Consider the following 21487-nt stretch of genomic DNA (forward strand, 5'->3'; position numbering starts at 1 on the left):
GAGAAACAGTTGAACAGATGTCTGCCCCGGTATACTTAACTGCATCCACACTTCGAGTGTATCTCACACTCCAGGAACCAACACGGTGCACAGAACTCCTTTGTGGTGGTAAGAAACAAGAGGCAACAGTTCTTCTCGAGACTCATGCGTGATGAGGCCTCCTGAAATTTTGTTCCTTCGAATCCCGTTGACACCCTGTAGATTGATTGCCACGTGATGGAGCGACACAATGACTGCTTTTACAAGTGCATGGAACAACGCTCAGTGGGACGTGAGTGTAAGAAACTCTAGTGCTACACTGACAGGGTTAGGATGAAACGCCTCTGACCCCCTCCAAAAAGGAACTTTCCAAGAGAAAGCACACGGTCATATCCCCAAGAACATCTCCACCCGTGTGCTCGGATAAATTAAAGTAAATCTGGCAACTCTGGGAGACTCTGAGCTGTACGTGCCTTGAAAATGCTTATAGCCACCCTGGGGGTCAGTGTGGCACTTCTGGACACTGAGACACCAGGTGTCCTCATGGAACCCTAGGGTTACATTGCTGGGACTTAGGCCCAACATTAATCATCCGCTTGGGTTATGGTGGTCCCTGTCCAGAAGCAACAGTTGCCAAAGATTTCATTTCTTTGAGCTCGTGAGACAGCATAGCATGTAATACCACAGAGAAGGAGACCTGCCTCTCTCCGGGTTTGCAGAGGTTAGCTTCTCTACTAGGGCGGTGAGCACAGAGATCCAGTCAATGCCCAGTGAGAGTTTAGAAGGTTATTGTTGCAGGTCTCTCTGCGCTTAGGCCACTGTTCAGCTGCAGTCTGTAAAGTGCATTCAGGGAACAACCAGAATCTCTAATACACCCCGCATCTTGTTGGGAAGGCAGGAACAGCACATTCTCTCCTCGGTGAAGACGTCTTTTCTTGCAGACTGCCAGGGAGAACGGAACAGGGCAACAGGGACAGGGAGAGAGAGAGGGAGAGGGAGAGAGGGGGAGAAGGAGGAGAGAGGGAGAAGAAGGGAGGAAGAGACCTCTTTCCCTCTCTCTCTCTCCCTCTCTCTCCCTCTTCCTCCCTCTCCCTCTCCCTCCATCTCTCCCTCTCCCTCTCTCCCTCTGCCTTATCTCTGCCTCTCCCTCCATCTCTCCCTCTCTGGGAGGGAGTGAGGGAGATGGAGAGATGGATGGAGAAGGAGAGTTGGAGCGAGAGGGAGAGGGAGGAGAGGGAGGGAGGGAGAGGGAGAGAGGGAGGGAGAGAGGGAGGGAGGGAAAGAAGTCTTTCGCTCCCTCCCTCTATCACTCTCTCCCTCTCCACCCTCTCTCTCCCTCTCCCCCCTCCCTCTCCATCTCTGTCTCTCCCTCCACCTCCTTCCCTCTCCATAGAGGGAAGGAGGTGGAGGGAGAGGGAGAGGGAAAGGGGTAGAGGCAGAGCGTGCGGAAACAGGGACAGGGAGAGAGGAAGGGAGAGAGGGAGAGGGAGAGAGGGAGAGGGAAAGGGGGAGAGGGAGAGGGGGAGGGAAAGGGAGAGAGAGAGAGGGACAGGGAAAGAGCAACAGGGAGAGAGGGAGGGAGAGAGGCAGAGGGAGAGATGGAGGGAGAGGGAGAGTGAGAGGCAGCGAGGTAGAGAGAGAGAGGGAGAAAGGGAGAGAGAGAGGGAGAGAGGTAGAAGTGCTGAGGAGGGGGGCTCCCTCCCCTACCACTCCCACTCCCATCCTCTCCCTACTGCTTTCTCTTTTTTCTGCCTCAACAAACACCAGGCGCCTTTTAGATCAGCCCTGAAGTCAACGTTGATGCTTGGACAGCCTGACCTCCCTGCTGACTTCCAGCCCAGGACCATCACTGGGAGATGAAGTCTGCGGGGCCCCGGGCGCAGGCTGCACAGGCACCTCCTCTGATGCCCAATCTCTCATCATTTACGAGGCAGCCCATACTCCCCTCCCTGACTCCCCAAGATTTGGGGCCTTTTTAATATGTGTCGATAATACCATGAGCTACTATTTAACTCTTCCACGAGGACCCATCTCCCAAAATGCAATGGTTTTCAGCTTTGGCTGCACTAGAGAACCCCCAGGGAAGGGAGAGACATCTCTCCCTCCCTCTCTCTCTCTCCCTCTGTATTTCTGTCTACTTCTCTCCCTCTCCCTCTCCCTCTGGGGTGATGCCCGATGAGCTCAGAATCGCAGATGGCCCCCCCGTCCCCTCTCTGTGGCTTGCATGGGGGATGGACATTCTTACTGTGGCCCAGGCACGGCCTTGACATTCAGACATCGGGTCCTGCATGGACACTTGTGTTTGTTCCATAGCGCATGTGGCTGCAGTCTGTGCTTCTGTAGATGGGGGCTGTGCATGAGCCCTTCATCTTCCCACAGACACCACTGGTGCTCGCTCGGCCTCGCGGGTGATGCAGGGGGAACGGGGGACAGCCTTGTGTCCCCACCTTCTTGGGCTACAGACAGGTCACGCTGGTCCTGTGGTGACTGGGGGCTCCCAGGAGAACCCCACTGCAGACCGGAGAGGTGGCCCCAGAGAAGGCGGCGTATGTCTGGGGCCAGGCCTCATCAGCGAGCCACAGGCCACCTGCAGCAACAGGTGTCTCACCGTCCAGGGGCTGGGTGTTCGGGCGCCGTAGGGATGAGCTGCTGTCTGCACGGCAGCCGTGTTTGACTTGTTGAGACCAGGGAGGCCCCTTGGTGGCTCCTGGAGAGCCTGGCCACATTTCTTCCTGCCCTTGGCCTTAGAGCCCATCAGGTTCATGGTTCCAAAAGGACCTGTGTTAATAAAGACCACGTGTTAGGACAGCACCAAAGTGTCTAGAAATCCGGGCCAGGAGGAGGAGGGAGGGGGATTGGCTGTGCCCGCCAGTGGCCTGGGAGCCCTACCCGCCTGCAGAGACCTGGCCCGGGGCCCATGGGGAGGGCGTGGCCCACGGTCTCCTGCGCCTTCCTTCTCTGGGTTCCAGGAGAACTGCGTGATCCTCAGGGAGCTGGTGAGGCTGCACGCCTTGAAGTCCGGCCTACTGGGGTTCCACACACGTGCCGACTCCGTGCTGGAGATGAACATGGACAAGACCAGCCAGGTGGTGGCCACTGTCCTAGGAAACACCACCTCCCCAAGTCCCAGTGAGGACGGGGGTCAGGCGGACCTTGACCGGACGTGGTGCTGCCTGAGACCCCACTGTGTCAGCCCTTGGGGGCTGCCTTCCTGGACCCTTCATTCTGCCTCGAGGGGCGCAGGGTTGGGGGTGGCTTGGGGGCCGCCACAGGGACGTAGCCGAGCCTCTCCAATCAGCCCGCAGGTGAGCTGGCCCAGAAGCTGAAGCCCCTTGGGGAGCAGGAGCGGCCATGATCCTGGAGCTAAAGAAGGCCGAGTGCCAGAGGCGGGGCCTGCACTTTGACGGCCCCATCAACGCCTGGGACCTGTACTACTACATGAACCAGGGGGAGGAGACGTGCTACCACGTGGGCCAGTACCTGCTCAATGAGTCCTTCCCCATGCTGACGCTCACACGCGGGCTGCTGGGCATCTCCCAGGAGCTGCTGGGGCTGACCTTCAACCTGGAGGAGGGCACCAACATGTGTCACGAAGATGTGAGGCTCTAAACGGTCTGGGACGTGGCCTCAGGCAAGGTCATCCATCTGCAAGTTCTACCTGACCTCTATCCTCGGTGCGTGCGTGGGGGAACCTGTTGGCCGTGGGCCGGGGCTCCTCTGTGAAAGCGGGGCCCCACCCACGTCCCTCCGCAGGGAGGGGAAGTCCGGGCACGCGGCCTGCTTTGGCCTGCAGCCGGGCTGCCTACAGCATGATGGGAGCTGCCAGATCGCCATCGTGGCCATGGTGGCCAACTTCACCAAGCCTACACCCAACCTGCCCTCCCTGCTGCAGCATAATGAGCGGGAGACCAACTTCCACGACTTCGGGCATGCGATGCACCAGCTCTGCTCCCAGGCGCAGGGCTGCAGGCAGGGGGCGGGGAGGGCCCGGGCACGCGTGGTCCTCAGGCAGGCCCTTGCCATGGGATTCTTTCACTGACATCACCCCACACGTGGTGACGCCCTCGGTGTCAGCTTTCATCATCAAACCCCAGGCACTGGCAGCGTAAACAACGGAAATGGATGTCCTCGAGGCTCTAGAGGCTGGAAGACCTAGATCAAGGAGTCAGGGCTAGTTCCCTGCATGTTAAATACAAGTACTCAAGAGTTGCCTTTAAAAAAGACAAAAGAAAAGAAAGGAACGTTGCCTGCAAGTCTGCTGACAGCTGGTGATGAGAACCAGAGGGAAGGCTCTGGGGCTGGGGGCGCAGTGCCCTGTGAGCTCTGGGGCTGCGGCCAGCCTCCGTGGAGGCTCAGCAAGTCCCAGTGACTTCCCCACGTGGGGGGCGCCAGCTGAGCGTCTGGCCCCAGAACCCACTGCTCGTTCAGTCTTCCTGTGGTCAGCCCTTCATCCTGAGAGCGATGCTCTCACAGGCTGCACCGGGGCACGTGGGGACAGTTTACTGAGCTGTACAGACGTCACTACTGCTTTGGACCATTTTCATCACCCTGAAAATGTCCCTCACACCCTTAGCTATCACTCTGTCCCCTCGCCAGCCCCTGACAACCAGGAACCCAATCACTGACTCTGTGGATCTACCTGCTCTGGACGTTTCTCCTCAGTGGGGTCACACCCTGTGTGTCCTGTGTCTGACTTCTCTCGCTGAGCATCGTGTTCTCAGGGTGTATCGACGTGGCAGCGAGTGTCAGGGCTTCACCGCATTGCATGGCTGAGGGACGTAAAGAAGACAAGAGAAAAGAAAAGAACGTTGCATGCAAGTCTGGTGACAGCCAGTGATGAGAACAAGAGGGAAGGCTCTGGGGCCAGGGGCGCCGTGCCCTGTGAGGCCCTGGCGCTGCTGCCAGTCTTGGTGGGGCACAGGCAGCACCATCCCTCAGGAGCTGCTGGACAAGCTCATCAAGTCCCTGCAGGCCAACCCAGATGCGGCCGGACCGAGGGAAGGGAAGGGGGCTTCCGGTCTGCCCAGCTGGAAAGTGCGGCCTGGACACGTCTCCTTCCTCCTGCCCCCCAGGCCTATTCAACCTGTGTCAGATCGTCCTGGCCAAGGTGGTTCAGGCCCTGCACATGCAGACGCCCGCAGACCCGGCCCAGGAGAATGCCCGCCTCTGCCAGGAGATCCTGGGGTTCCCAGCCACGCCAGGTAGCCAAGTGCATGCCGGTTCCACCTTAGTGGTCGGTTGGCGGCTACTGCCCAGGTCAAGAGGATCGTCTGGTGGTGTGTGAAGGGGGACCAACTGATGGGCTCCGGCCGAGGCCTGCTGACCTCTGGCCTCTTCCTGCCACTGTTCCTTGGCTGGTCCCTCCAGCTGTGGCCCGCGGAGTCCGAGGGTGGGGTGGGAGGCTCTGCACGTGCTTTCTACAGAGCCTGGAAGAGGCAGGAGAGGGCTTCATACCCCAGACAGAACGCATCGACGAGGTTTGCCCATGCGTGTCGGTGCGGACACGTGGTTCACTCCCTTGTGAGTGCTTTAACCAGAGATCTCCCCGTGGTGGAGGGCGAGCCCTGACTCATCTCTCGCAGCCTTGGCAGCTGACCTTGTAAGAGGCTTAGGAATGAACCCTCGTGAGCTTCAGCAGAAAGTCGGCAAAGATTTATTTGTGTCCCTCCACTGAATTGCCAGCAAGGTCCCCATTTTCTAGAAGTGTTGGGCCAATACTCTCTCTAGTGGCAGGGGACTCAGACAAGGCTGCTTTGAGGCCCCCACCCCCCACTCTGTGGCAGGGGCACTGAGCGGCCAGGGGGCCGGGCAGGAGTCTCTCCGCGTGTGTCCCAGTGACCGACCTGCCTGCGACCTTCGGCCACCTGGCAGGAAGCTACGACGCCCAGTCCTATGGCTACTTGTGCAGCGAGGTGTATTCCGCGGACACGTTCCACACACACTTCAAGTAGGAGGGCGGCCTGAGTGGCAAGGTGAGAGGCCGGCCTGCTGCGCAGACCAAGAAGGCGCTCTTTGGCCTGGGCCTATATGTTGTGCCGCCCCCCTGGGCCTCCTGGGTTCTGAGGGCCCTGCCCTGGACCCCCTGCTCCCCTGCCCTTTGTTCAGTCACAGCAGAAGTGGCCACACCCACACCCTCTGTGAGTCGGTGTTCCACCCTCCTGCAGCCCCGCCCCCTCTCCGCAGGTTGCCATGGACTACAGAAGCTGCATCCTGAGGCCAGGGGATTCCGAGGATGCCAAGGGCAGACATGCTGGCCTTAAATGAGTTGCAGAGGCCTTAAGTGGGCTTGTGTGGTTCGGCTCACCTCTTATGTTTCAGTGAACTTTGTGAGAAGACAGGGCCTGGGAGCTGCAGCCTCACAGTTGGGCTCCACAGTAAGCTGTGTAGGACAGACCTCAAACTGACCCAAAACATGGAGGAATATCAGCCATCTAGAGGTCTAAAAGAGAGCCACTGCAGCTAGCCCATAGGTCCAAGAAAAATAAATTCTTATTTATGTAACTGAGTTTTGGGGAGATTTGTTCCAAAGCATTATCACAGCAAGAGCTGACTAATACAACATCCTCCAAATCACTGCTATATACATGGCTGCCACCATGCCTACATGTAAGGCAACTGTGTCCTCAAACTTTGAGAATTCTTGGTGTCTCTCCAACACAATGTACATGGCTAAAGTTTCCCCAAATAACTTCACTAATGTACCACAAAGATCTCCCTAAACTTTTATTAAATGTAACGCAAAGTTCTTTCTATTCATTTTCTGTTTCTACGTAGTTAAAATGCTTTTTATCAACCTAAAAGGATGGAAAATTGGAACAAAACATCTTTGTGGATAGCTGTTTTTCACAAAGGAAAATTACTAACAAACCAGGCATTTCACTGAGTGTAGAGCACTAATGCCCCTAGTGCCTCTAAATGCCAGGTGAACAAAGGCACTTAATAAATATTGAATCCTGCTCTCTCCACTTGAGAGGGGAGAGCAAGCTATTCTCAAGTAGTGGAGGGATGCTCTTAGGAGCTATTTGCAACATTCTGTGAACCTGGACACTGTGTAGCTACAAAGAAACCTTTTGTCTAAGGAAACTAACTAGAGAAACTTGAAAGTGGAAAAAGAGAGAAAGAATGAGAGAATACCCTTCTCATGGTGACTCATTCACTTACTCGTTCATTTACCAAATATTTACTATGTGTATAGTACTGTGCTGAAAACTGCACAGAACACGGAGATGTACCCCTGTTCTCAGGGAGGTTAGATACCAGAGAGGGAGATAAGATGTAGATGCCTTATGGCAGTTCCACATACGTCTTGTTAAACTGTTTACAAGTTCAGGGGAGAGAAGGGATCCAGAAATTGCTTGGATTCTCAGTGAAGTCTTCCCAGAGAAGAAGTTGTAAAATAGATTGAATAGAAAAAAACAATTAATGTCATAGGTAGATATGAAAGGGAGCAAAGATGCACAGATAATTAGACCCAGTTCTTTTTCAAAAAGTCTAGAAAGTGAAATTAAAGCCAAATTATGGAGGGTCTTGAATGTCAATCTTAAGAGTTTGGCTGTATTGTGTTGACAATGGGTGCCACGGATGGTTTGGAAGAGGGCAATGGCATAACCCAAGAACCTTGGGAGGTGTAAGAGAGGTTGCAGGGAGGAAGATAGAAAGACATGCTATTATCCGAAGCAATCATCGTAATCCAGGTGTAAAATAATAAATGGTAGAACCGGAGTAATGGCAACACAGATGGAAGGGAGGAGTATGAGAGACACTAGAAAGAAAAACTGTCAGGGCTTCACCATTGATTGGATACATTCATTTCTCCATTTAACAAAGGTTATCAGTAACTGTGCTAGTCGCTGGGAATCAAGAGTAAATAAGCAAAACAGTCATGATCTCTTCCTCACGGACCATATGGTAAACACCTATCTAAAACTGGATGTGAAATGTGATGAAGGCTATAAGCGAGAGGTACGTGGTGTTATGTGAGCTATGGTAGGGGGATGTGATGAGTTGAGTAGGTAAGGGGATACTTTCTTGACAAAGTGACACATGAGAAGAGATGAGAAGGATGAGGAGGCATCAATCAGTTGCAAACTAAACAGAAGGACATTTCATGCAGAGGGGCAGCATGGGCAATGTGCCGTTGTAAGTATGCAGGCCTGAAAGGAGGCCACTGTGGGCTGGATGATTGAGAATGAAAGGAAGGAGGTGTAAGACGAGGCTGCAGAGATCATGCTCCATCCTGCCCAGGGGACGCCCTGCCCTTCAGACTAGTGCACCCAGAGTGCCAGTGCACAGCAAGATGAGAAGCCTGCTCTAGAATGCAAGTCAACACTGCTTCTTTCACCAAGAAAGTATTGCCTGTTAAACTAAACAGCATATCTAGTGGACATATGATTTACATTCTGAAGCAAGCTCCTTATCTTACAGAATGACAACAGTTCTCCACCGGAAGCCAGTCTGTGACTCCACATTTTAGACCACAGTGAGGAGGTTTGTCTTTATCCTAAGAGCAATGGAAAGTCACAGAAGGATTTGAAGAGGTGATGGTGGTGTCTGCATCATGGAACATGGATTGGAAGGCAGCCAGAGTCAGCAGAAAGAAGACGAGGAAGTTTGTGTCTGAAACACTTACTTTCTTGGTGAAATAAGAGGTATCCTCTTCAGGTGAGAGAGCAAGGACACACAACGGAGTCTAGTGGGACATGAAAAGAGTGGAGAAAGAGTCATTGTTAACGGCCATAAGTAAGGGAGTAGAAAAAAGAAATGGGGACCACATGTCAGTTAAAGTAAGACAGCCTATGTTGTTGCCATAGCTCTGTGACTGGATCTAACAAAACACATTGCTCTGAAAGCAGGTCCAGAGAAGATGAATGTTAGAGATGAGCAGAATGCATCTGCAGTGAGGTTCCATGGGAAGGTAAAATGGCTTGGCAGTCTGGGTATAACGTTGTCATGATGGACCAGCAGTCAACTACAGGGAATCAGAGGTAAAATGATAAACTGTATTCTAGTCAAACTTACACTCACCAGAGCCTGGAAGGAGGAGAGCCCGTGTCTTGTACTGCCCAAGAGCCATGTCCCTCCCAGGTCAGGTACCTGCAGCGAAGCCCAGGCATCTTGTCTTGGGCCAGGCATGCACCTGGCTTGTCAGAGGGTCCCAGAGGTGCTGTGGGGAGGCAGCTTTTGCTCACCATGTTCAGGGAAGCTAGAACACACCGGATGCTGAAAGGAGAACCAAAGCCACTATTAAGACATAATTCAATGTAAGGAGGGAAGAGATGATCAGGCAAGCCTGAGTGCCAGACAGAAAATAGGGAAGCTCGAGGAAAGCACATTTTAAGTTAATCTGTTACATGATTAATTAATATGATAAAGCTTCCCTGAGCTTCATCTGTGGGCAGTAGCCACAAGGTGCTAGTAATGACTTATATGGAGAATAGACGAGAAAGTTCCAGGAGTCATTAATCAGCACTTCCTCTGTACCAACACTGTGCTAGGCATAGGGAATATAAGGATGAATGAGACACGGTGCCTGCCTTCAAAAGGCTTAGAGTCTATGGAAGGAAAACTATCTAAAAGGATGCTTATCGCTGGAGACAGTAAGTATTATGATACAGGGATGTCAGGGAGTAGAGTAGTGAGGCACTAAACAAGCAGGGGAGGAGAGATGAGGGTTAGGGAAAGCAGGCCTCCCAGGGAAGCTGGCCCCCAACCTGAGGCTGGGAAACAAGCTGATGTCAGCTCACTGAAGAGCAAGCAGAAGAGGAGGGTCTTAAGCAAAGAAGCAGCATCTGTAAAGGCCAGGGCAGGAATGATAGAACATCAGAAACTACAAGCTGGTCCACATGCCTAGAGAAGACATTCAGGAAGGAATGTAGCCAGAAGGAAGACAAAAGAGGTAGTCCAATCGTGAAGGAGCTTATATGCCAAGCTGAGGAACACAGATCTGATGCTGAGGACAATGAGAAATATGCAGCCTTCCAGGAGGCAATTTGATGTATGAAGAGAGTCATCTTTGTTAGAAGACATCACCCTGGAGGGGGAAGTTAAGCCTGAACAGGAAATAAGATCACCCAGAGAAACCGTGAAATGTCCAAAGGGGTGGACGCTAAGGATGGGAACCTAAAGAACACGTACACTGAAACTGGGTAAGCAAGAGACACCCAAGACTGAGACTGAGAAGAAGGAAGTAGAGAGGGATAAAAAAATCAAGTGGCTTGATGGAAAACGCAGAAGAGGGAGCCTTAATTAGACAGGAGACAACTACATTAAGTGATGCTGGAGACTAAAAAAGATGGATGTAGTGACACGGCAATCATACTGACAAGGATTCCCACTCTCACCACTTACATTCAACATAGTTTTGGAAGTCCCAGCTGCAGCAATCAGAGAGGAAAAAGAAATAAAAGGAATCCAAATTGGAAAGGAAGAAGTAAAACTGTCCCTATTTGCAGATGCCATGATACTACACAAAGAAAATCCCAAAGAGCCACCAGAAAACTACTAGAGCTCAACAATGAATTTGATAAAGTTGCAGGGTACAAAATTGACACTCAGAACTCTGTGGAACTTCTATACACTAACAATGAATTATCAGAAAGAGAAATTAAGGAAACAATCCCACTTACCATTGCATCACAAAGAATAAAATACCTAGGAAAACACCTACCTAAGGAGGCAAAAGACCTGAACTCCAAAAACTATAAGACACTCATAAAAGAAATTGAAGGTAACACAAACAGATGGAAAGATATTCCATGTTCTTCGATTGGAAGAATCAATACTGTTAACACGACCGTACTACCCAAGGCAATCTACAGATTCAACGCAATCCTTATCAGAATGCCAATGGCACTTTTCACAGAAGTAGAACAAAAAAATTTTTGAATTTGTATGGAAGAACCAAAGACGCTGAATAGTTAAAGCAACATTGAGAAAGAAGAACAGAGCTGGAGGAACCATGCTGTCTGACTCCAGACTATACTACAAAGCTACAGGTATCAAAACAGTATGGTCTTGGCACAAAAACAGACATATAGATCAATGGAACAGGATAGAAAGCCCAGAAGTAAACCCACGCACTTATACCAATATACGACAAAGAGGGCAAGATTATGCAATGAAGAAAAGACAGTCTCTTCCATAAGTGGTGCTGGAAAAACCAGACAGCTACATGTGAAAGAATGAAATTAGGCCATTCTCTAACACCATATACAAAAATAAACTCAAAATGGATTAAAGAGATAAATGTAAGACTGGGTACTATAAAACTCCTAGAAGACAACATAGGCAGAACACTCTTTGACATAAACCACAGCAATATTTTTTTGGATCCATCTCCTCAAGTAAAGGAAACAAAAGCAAAAATAAACAAATGGGACCTAATGAAACTTAAAAGCTTTTGCAAGCAAAGGAAATGATCAACAAAATGAAAAGACAACCTACTGAATGGGAGAAAATATTTGCAATGGATAGGACCAATAAGGGATTAATAGCCAACATATAGAAACAGCTCATAAAACTCAACATCAAAAAAACTAACAACCTGATCTAAACATGGGCAGAAGAACTGAATAGACATTTTTCCAAAGAGGAAATGCAGATGGCCAACAGGCACATGAAGATACTCGACACTGCTAATCATCAAGGAAATGCAAATCAAAACTACACTGAGGTATCACCTCGCTCCTGTCAGAATGGCTATCATCAAGAAAAGCACAAACAACAAATGTGGGCAAGGATGTAGAGAAAAGGGAACGCTGGTACAGTTGGTAGGAATGTAAATTGGTGCAGCCACTGTGGAAAACAGTATGGAGGGTTCTCAAAAAACTAAAACTAGAACTACCATATGACCCCGCAACTCCACACCTGGGTATATATCCGAAAAAACAAAAACACTCATTTGAAAAGATACATGCACCCCAATGTTCGCAGCAGCAGTATTTACAATTGCCAAGATATGGAAGCAACCTAAGTGTCATCAAGAGAAGAATGGATAAAGAAGATGTGGTACATATAACCAATGGCATACTACGCAGTCATAAAAAAAGAATGAAATGTTGCCATTTGCAGCAAAATAGATGGACTTGGAGGGCATTATGCTAAGTGAAATAAGTCAAGCAAAAACAAATACTGTAGGATATCACCTATATATGGAATCTTAAAAATACAGAAAACTACTGAATATAATAAAAAAGAAGGAGACTCACAGATATAGAGAACAAACTCATGGTTGCCAGTGTGGAGCGGGAGGAGGGGGCAATACAGGGTTGGGGAAGTGAGAGATATAAACTACTGGGTGTACGATAGGCTCAAGGATGTATTTTAGAACACAGGGAATATAGCCAAACTTTTGCAATAACTGTAAATGTGAAGTAACCTTTAAAAATTATATAAAAATTTTTTCAAGCAGAAATCACACTGAAAATTGGAAACAATTTAAATGTCCATCAACAGGAAAATACATATATAAATTATTGTATTTCCCTACATGGGAATCCTACATAGTGAGGAAAGTACATGAACTACACAGATCTTTACGTGTCAGCATGGATGAACCAAGCAAAGATAACACTAAATAAAGCAAGTAACAAGAGAAAACGTAGTACAATACTATATGCTGTTTAAGAATACTTAAAAATGTTGCCTAAATAGAAAGACGTCCATGGCAATGATGGAGACCAAGTTCAGAAGAGTGGTTACCCAGGGTCAGCTGGGGAGTGGCTGTGTTTGGGAAAGTGGTTACAGCAGGCTCTTCAACAGGAATGGTCATGGTTCACTTCACATGCTGGCTGGAGGACGGAGGAGTGTCTGCGATATTATAATGTGACCATGCTGCATGTAAAAGCCATTGCTGGCCACATCTAGGGGATCTGATGCGCAGGAGCTGGTAGTGGGTGGAGGTATCCAGAAGGTGGTGGTAGAAGAGGAACGGTGTACACGTAACGCCTAAGGCCTGACCAGGGGACGACCACTGTTCTAGAAATTGGACACAAATCCAACTTCTACAGCCAATGTTAAAAGACAAACTGAGGCATATTTAAAATTTTAACACTTTACGTGCGCAAAAATAGATTCAATTCGGGCATCACCGAAGCAGAAGTGGTGAGGAGCACTCCAGCCACAGGAGCTGCAGAGATTTTTATTTTAAAAGGGCAGAAGCAAAGCAAGGAAATGACTGACTTGTTATAGCTTTAAAGCCTAGTTGGTGGTTTGTGCCAGGTTGTCCTCAGCGGTGTGCGTCACCCTGAGGCATTGACAGGCTTAGATTCTGGTTGGTTTACGTAGGCGGCCGCATCACTAGAGCCACGGCAGGCTAACGGCCTCCTTGCAGAGTTAATTTACTAACACCAATTGTCTGAGTCCTTCCTCTTACTCAGTCACTTCACTTCCCACGCCTCAGTTTCTCTTCTATAAAGTGGATATTCAGTAGTAAATTCTCTGTGGAGGTGTCAGTACAAAACAAAGTGATTATTAGTAACCACGATCATGTCCTGAATGCATGGAACACGTCACCATTTGCCAACCACCGTGTCAAGTCCACAGAAACTACAGAAATTAAGAGCTCTCCGCAGAAATTCACACACCCGTGCACCAGGTAACGGACCACAGGCAGACGTTCACTCAGCCTTTCATGTGTCCCTCACAGAGTGCACGCTCTCTCCTGGGCGGAGCGAGCACAGACATTTATCGGGAGTTTAACTACTTTCAAAATGCGTTGATGCAACCAGGTCTCACTTTTGTTTGGATGAGTCAGCAAACGCTTTTTGGAAACAGCAAATTCTCCACATCTCCTACCTTTCGCGCTGCCCTAGTCTCGAAGCTCCCGCCCCTGCTCCTCAGGCCGGGTCCTCTTGGGAGGCGGGGCTTCAGGCAGATGCACGTCGTGCGGGCAGACGTCCTTGAGCCCCGCCCCCAAGGGCCCGCCCTGAGGCTTAAAGCGCAGCACCGCTGTGCAGAGGGCGTTGAGTCCAGCGCCAACAGCTGGCGATGCGGAGACGGAGGAACGCGGCATGGCGCGGCCGGCGTAGCTGGGGCCCGTGGCCCTATGTCTTCTGACTGCGACGCCAGTCCTGCGCACGCGGCGGGGCTGCAACCGCCAGGCCGTGGGCGCCCGAGGGGCCGGGAGGCGAGCCAGGGCCCCCGGGTGGGTGTGGGCATCGTGTCCGCAGCCAGCGTCCCCGAGGCCGTGCTCGGGCCATGATCACTCGGTGAAGCTGAACCGGGAGAGCACGGCCGACTTCTTCTCGCGCTCTGAGGACCTGTGCACGCTGCAGGGCTCAGCTTCCCTGTGGGAGGGGCTGCTGGAGTTAATGCCGACCGCCTCCACGGGGTGGACTGGGCGCCCATCCTGAGCACCCTCTGCCCCTGATCTGTATCCAGAGCTTCTTCCAGCCACGGCTTGGCGAGACAGGTTTGTACTTCCTGCTTCCAGGGGCTGTCGTGTGGGCGCTGTGAAGCAGAGTTTTAGATGGTACAAGGTGGAGGGTGGACACTAGAACCGATGCCCAGTGCCCGGGTGTGCGTGCATTAGGCGGGGCGTGCGGCCTAGGACTCCTGCCAGCTCGGTGACCCCGGCCGAGTGCCTTAAGCCTTCTAGGTCTCAGTGTTCTCATCTGTAGCATGGGCTTAACAGGACCCAGTCTCTGTGGCGGTTACAAGGATGCACTGTGTTCATGCTTGTAGGCTCTACAATGCAGAACACTTAGCACAGTTTGGAGCATCGTTAATTGTTGCACAGATATTACCTGGTCTCTTGAATGACTTTGCCTGGTACACACCAAAGAGATTAGGAAATGGATATATCCCCGCTTCATTTCCTTTCCATTATAACAGGGCTCAGGTAAAAAAAAATCTTTTTTCAATAGTCGTATCATGCAGTGGAAAGAGCACCGGTGTGAAGGCAGCTTAGGATTTGAATTCCAGAATTTATGATCTCTGTGGCCTGGGCAGGTTACTTTTGAACTGCAATCCCCACACTTGTAAAATGACATTAAAAACCACTCTTTCTGTGGGTTCTTAGAATTAATTAAGCAGGTTATGTGTGTAAAGTATCCTGGCACTTGAATAAGTTGTCAGAACCAAGGGCTGCTGGAGACGATGCTTCTGCCCTAGATAATCTTCTCTTCTACTGGGTGACTGGTAAACACAAGCACAGTAGTCAGTGCTCTGGAAGAGTGAGTTCTGGTGCTACAGAGCACAGAATCTTTTTTCTTTTTAATTTAATTTTTATTTTATATTGGAGGATAGTTGATTTACAACATTATGTTAGTTTCAGGTATACAGCAAAGTGATTCAGTTTTACATATATCCATTCTTTTTCAGATTCTTTTCCCATACAGGTTGTTATAGGATATGGAGTAGAGTTCCCTGTGCTATGCAGTAGGTCCTTGTTGATTACCTATTTTATATATAGTCGTATATATATGTGTATATGTTACTCCCAAATTCCTAATTTATCCCTCCCCCCCCACCTTTCCCCTTTGCAGAGCACAGAATCTTGGAAGGGAAAGTTCAGGGTAGGCTTCTTGGAGGAGGTGCCAACCTTTCTAAGGATATGTAGAAGCTCCTGGGGTAGCAGGAGGGAGAAGTGTGTGTCAGAGTTTGGGAAATATAATAAAATATGGCCAAACTAAGGTACAGGACTGGAACTCAGGGTTTGGGAAAGAAATGAGAGTTGATACTGGAAACCTAGTGGGGCCCAACAGAAAGGGGCCTTGTTTGTCATGTCAGAACTTTGGATGTTTATCCTGAAGGCTGTGGGAAACACTGAAGAACAGTGAGATGGACTTCTGGTTTTGAGGCTCTCTCGGACCTCCATGTGGAAGGCCGTTCATTGGGTGCAGGGTAAATTGTAATCTAAGGGTCCCACTTAAGTTATAAAACTTTGGACTGGATTTCGGAGATCCGAGACAGATGGGTGGGGCTTGGTGACCAGTTAGAAAAGGGAGGGTAGCAAGCGTGGGTGACAGTTTACAGCTGCATCTTTTTGTGAGATACAGAGCACAGTAGGTAGGGATTGGGGGTGGGGAGAGGATCTTACTTCATCTTCAGTGCTTTAGAGGGGCCTGGTAGACGGGTCTGGGCCTAAGGTACAGATCTGGGCTTTTTGGGAGGACAAGTGTTTGAAGGCATGGAAGATACTTAGGTTACCCACAAGATGATACAGAGAATCATAGGTCTGAGAGTTTTCTAAGTGGGTGTATTTGAGGGTGTTTATAAGCTGAGAGAAAGTAGCCAGCAGAGGAAGGGTGTGAAGATCTAGGAGAGGAAATGATTGTTCATTTATTTTCAAAAAGCTGAATACTTATTGTGTGCCTGGCCCCTTTTCTAGGATCTGGGGTTCACACCATCTGTTATCTCTCCTGCAAGGACAGTTCAACTCATCCCCTGGTGAAGAGAAGTCAGATTATTCTTTGCATCCTATTCAGGTGTAGGAATTGTTCTGTACCTCTGAAGGGACTTTACTTAACCAGAGTAATAATGTAGAAATCAAAAGAAATTAGAGCTGGAAGGGACCTTAAAGGCCACTGTACTTAATTTTCCCGAATATTTTACATTGATTGTAAGAAAAATTTATTGCAGAGCCCATTCTCTTCAGAGTTCCTTCACTGAACTTTCTTTATGTCTTCAATGCGGTGGGTCCAGCTTGTAGATTTTGGCCTCCTCTAAATTTGCTTCTTCATCCATATTACATTTTGCCTGGACTATGGCAGAAGTTCTTGGGTGGCCGCCGCTAGGCTCAGTTCCTCTAAGTTCCTCTGCCTACTCGGGTCGAATGATCTTCTAACATAAAAAGATATGCCTAAAATAATGCTGCTAATGGCTTGCCCACACAGAGTTAGTGCCTCCTAGCCACCCAGCGTGTGCTCTGCACAGAGGCGTGTGGTCTGCACTGTGCTCGGCCAAGCTTCATGGGGCTCTTTGGCCCTGATGAAGCAGAGCTTTCTGTGATCACTCCCTTTATCTAATTGGTCCTTCAGCAGTGGGGCACCTTTTTCTAATCAGCGGAGGCACCCTTACTCAGCCAGTGGTACCCCCGGGCCTCGTCAGCTGTGGGATACAAGCCATGCTCTCTCCCAGGCTTGCTTCGGCCAACATCTCTATTTTATTTCTGTCTCTTCTCACACTTGGACCCCTGGCCTTTAGTCATCGCCACCTGCAGTATTTACTGTGCCCAGCAGGTGTCAGCCTTGAGTTTCTTTGCACAGATGCTGCCTCTGCAGTTAATGTACCTCCTCCTCCAACTCTGCATAGCCTCATCTTTCTAGATTCTGCTTCAGGGTTATCATGAAGCCATCACTTCGATATAACATTCTGCCTCCAAAGGAACCTCTGTGCATAAAGGTTATGGTTCTTTATCTCATGTGATTGAAATTTTGAGTTTACACATGTCCCTCCTTAATGAAGGCTTTAAAGGCAGGAGTCGTTTCTAATCCTTAGCACAGAGCAGATGCTTTTTTTTGTTTTTAATGCTTTTTAATGACGATAAAATGTATGGTTTAAATCACTTATTTTACAATAATTCTGCTTTAGGTTTTGACAGAAATAAAGTTTACAGAAGTCGTGTTCCTGTGATAAGAAATAAAAATGTGACCTTCCAGTTGTGCAAAGCTCTTAAACTCTGTGTAAGTGCGTCGGGTGTGCTAAGGAACCTGGAGCTAAGTGGGCTAGTTGTGTGAGAGAGAGAGACTTAACTATTTTAACAAAGGTAAGCCTTCATTGTGTCCTTCCAACATTTGATAGTTGCTTTTGGGGTGAACGAAACCAGTAAAATTTTAAACTCTTCCTCCATATTGAAGGGATTGAATAAATTGGCCACTTTGGTGCACCTGTGTCCTGCGAATTGTCCAATTGGTGATGGAGGTTTAGAAAGTGAGTTTCAGTCTTAAGTCTCTTCCCATCAGACTGCTTTCATGATTTCCTACACACCATGTTACTTCCTGTGTACCTTTTCTTGGTGTTGTTCATTCCTGGATTGTCTCCTGTACCTGCTCACACCTTGGTCCATTCTCAATTGTACCATGAAATTTTGTCATTCTGGGTACTGTCAGAACTAATGTTACTTAACTTTGTGTTAAGCCACAAACAACACATTTTGTACATTTTCTGTTCTTTGTGTTTGTCTATATTTTTATGGTTTCTCTTCAAGAAATATTATGGGAAGGGAAATAGCAAGATGTAAAGAGCAAAAAAGTCATCATTCTCTTTAAATTGTTAGAACATCTATCTGCAATCATAATTATGATGCAGTGTGGTATGTGTTAAAATAGGAAATACATGTAACATCCCGTAGGAGCAGCAAACTCAGTGGTGTTAGTGGGGGTGTGTCATGGAAGTAATCACAAAGCAGGTGACTGTTGGTAGGGGTCCTGAAACATTAGTGTGTGTTCCCTGTGTCCAGTAGTGGTCTGGAGGGGTCAGGAAGCCTGCTTTTCAATTTGAGGGAACAGAGGGTTTGAGGTCCCTTTCTTATATTGCTCTAGTATACTGCATAGCACCTAATAAAATGCTGTGTTTATAGTTGACGTTTAAATCACTGATTGATAATCAAGATTGGGATGTATCTTTGGAAATGAAAATAGGAAGAATCTTATGCTTTTTCTTTTTTTTCCTATATCTGAAAATGTATGTAGTACTTTGCTGAGTGGTTGGGAATAAAGTTTGCAGTATTCAGTGTATTCAGTTTTAGTATCTAAATAGAATTAAACTGTTGCTGTAAACTGGAATAACACTTTGTTACTGACAAGTTTTAGAATGCATCTGTTCATCAGTTACCTGTTTGGGAAGATTGTAGTTAATGATTTTAAGAATGTGGCTATAAACCTCCAATTGACTCAAGAAAAGCAAATAAGTCAAGATTGACAAATTTATAGGCTCTTCATCTTATTGTGTGTGTGTTTTTTTTACCCCCCCTTTTAGTTATTTGTCAAGGTATAAAGAATTCCATCACACTTAAGACAAGTTAAGTAAACTTCACGGGGTGTAATTTGACATGGCAGGGAGCAGATCACATGGCCTAGATCTTAAAGGTGATTTTATGTTTAAACTTTCATGAAAACATATGTGATGGAAGCACATTATTATATTGATACAGATGGCAGTTAATTTTTGTCTTTTTTGTGTGTGTGTGTGGTACACAGGCCTCCCACTCTTGTGGCCTCTCCCGTTGCAGAGCACAGGCTCCAGACTCGCAGACTCAGCGGCCATGGCTCACGGGCCTAGCCGCTCCTCGGCATGTGGGATCTTCCCGGACAGGGGCACGAACCCGTGTCCCCTGCATCGGCAGGCCGACTCTCAAACACTGCGCCACCTGGGAAGCCCCCATTCATTGTTTTAAAATGCAAACAGATAATAAGCAAAGTGAAAGGAACTTCTTCCACCAAAGTAAAGGCCAAAGTTCAAAAAGTCAAATTAATATGGGGTTTGTTACTATTCTAAATAGTAAGGAACAGTGACAAGAAATATCACAGTGCTGGTTGCTATTATCATCTTTTCATTTTCCATTACAGATGTTTATATATTTTCATGGGATATCACAGACGTTATCAAGGTTTCTTAATAGTCAAATTAAAAAACAAAATCCCTTGAAATGCCAATACAAAGAAGAATGAGTCAGAATATGAAAAAATGTTTTAGACAAGTTGACAACATATATTCTTTGCTCATTTCTCTTTTTGAGACAACTTCTATCTTATTCACACCCACAAGTACAATAGACTAAATAAAATACATCTCCATCACTCAATGGTGATAAAAAAAGGAAAGACAAGCTGGTTCCAGAAAATTCCTCTATTTATTCCTAGTATCTGGTTGCATCTGGCATAAAAGAGCATTTTGAAATATTCTCTAAATTTTTGTATTGTATTTTATAAAAATTTGCTTATTTATCTCAATGTAAATATTTAACATGCATGAGAAATATTTGGCATTTGATTATTCCTATCTGTTTCATTAATGTTTCCTTTGTGTCCTATGATGATCTTTTGGGACAGACAGCACATAGCACTCTCATACTCCCCAGACTCTACAGCCCCATACACGTGCAAAATAGCTTGTGGGGATGCTTTAACATACTCTTGGTTGAGGCAGGAAGGCTGTAGAGAACATAGTTTTTACACCTCAACATTTTAAGTGTTTTTGGAAATTAACCCTAGTTTGAGTGCAAGTTCCATCGATTTCTCAAATGCATCTCAGGTATACCTAGGTATGTCCAGTAAAATGGTAAGGGTATATTACTGGGAGACTATTTACATGAGCAAGTGGAAAGACATCGTGAAAGAATATATTAAAACCAAGAGTCACTTATAATACGTCAATCAAACAGAATGTAGATCCCAGAAACATATCCACACATATAAGGACAATTGATTATTCAACAGAGCTGCAAAGCGAATTTCGAGGAGGAAGGATGGTCTTCTTGACCAATGGTGCCAGAAGCATATAGCACACGGATACTGTGCATAGATAGCCATATGCAAAAGTATGACCTTTGATCCCTACTTCACACCATATGAAGAATTAACTAAATGTAGATCAAAACATAAATCTCTAAAACGTGGACAAAATCTTTTTGACCTTGGGTTAAGCAAAGATTTCCTAGAGCTGACACCAAAAACAAGATCCATAAAAGAAAGAAAGTGATAAATTGGGTATCATCTTTGGAAGCCATTATAAATAAAAGAAAAGCCACAGGTTGGAAGAAAATATTTACAAATTATATACCTGAAAAGACTTGTGTCTCTAACACGTATAGAATTCTCAAAACTCAGTAATTAGAAAAATTTTTAATTAACAATATGGGTAAAAATATTTAAAAAGAGATCCTGCCAAGGAGGTGTACAGATGCAAATAAGTACATGAAGTTGCTCAATGTAATCAATTATTAGCTAAATGAAAATGAAAGCCCCAGGAGATACCACTACACACGTATTGAATGGCTAAAATTAGAAAAGTCCAACCACACCAAGTATTGGTGAGGCAGTGTAGGAACTGCCAGTCACACCCTACAGGTCCCCGAATCCAAAAGGGACACCAAACACTCTGTATCTTGATTGTATCATTGCCAATGAAATCATTACATCGGTGCATAGCTTTGTAAGAGCCACCATCGGGAGAAACTGAGTAAAGAGAACGTGGGATGTGTCCGACCTATTTCTGGTGGCTGTGCAAGAATCTACGATAATCTCAAAATAAAAAGTTTCATTTAATTAAGGAAAAAAGGACGCAGCTCCTAGAGGTAGACTGGGGGCAGGTCCCCTGCAGCTCCCAGCCGCCTCCTGCCTAGTGAATATCCAAAGGGCCAGCTGGCTGCCTCTGGCTCCTCCCACCAGGAACAGAGTATACAGGCGGCATTTGGATGTTAGGGACCAAAGTATGAAAGCTAGCAGCCACGTACATACGGAATACCAGGCTTTTCCCGGTGATCCCTTCCTCTTTAAAGAGGCTACTTCACCCACGGAAAGTCGTCAAAGTGTTAACCTGCCTTCCACCTGAGCTCAGATTAGGCAGG

General features: G+C 47.5%; 1 pseudogene; it reads left to right on the forward strand.

The window, feature by feature from the left end:
- The first annotated feature begins 216 nt into the window (after positions 1–216).
- On the forward strand, positions 217–6243 carry LOC136126880 (thimet oligopeptidase-like; annotated as a pseudogene).
- Positions 6244–21487: the final 15244 nt, after the last annotated feature.

Source organism: Phocoena phocoena, chromosome 8, assembly GCF_963924675.1.
Source record: "Phocoena phocoena chromosome 8, mPhoPho1.1, whole genome shotgun sequence".
In the NCBI taxonomy this organism is placed as follows: domain Eukaryota; kingdom Metazoa; phylum Chordata; class Mammalia; order Artiodactyla; family Phocoenidae; genus Phocoena; species Phocoena phocoena.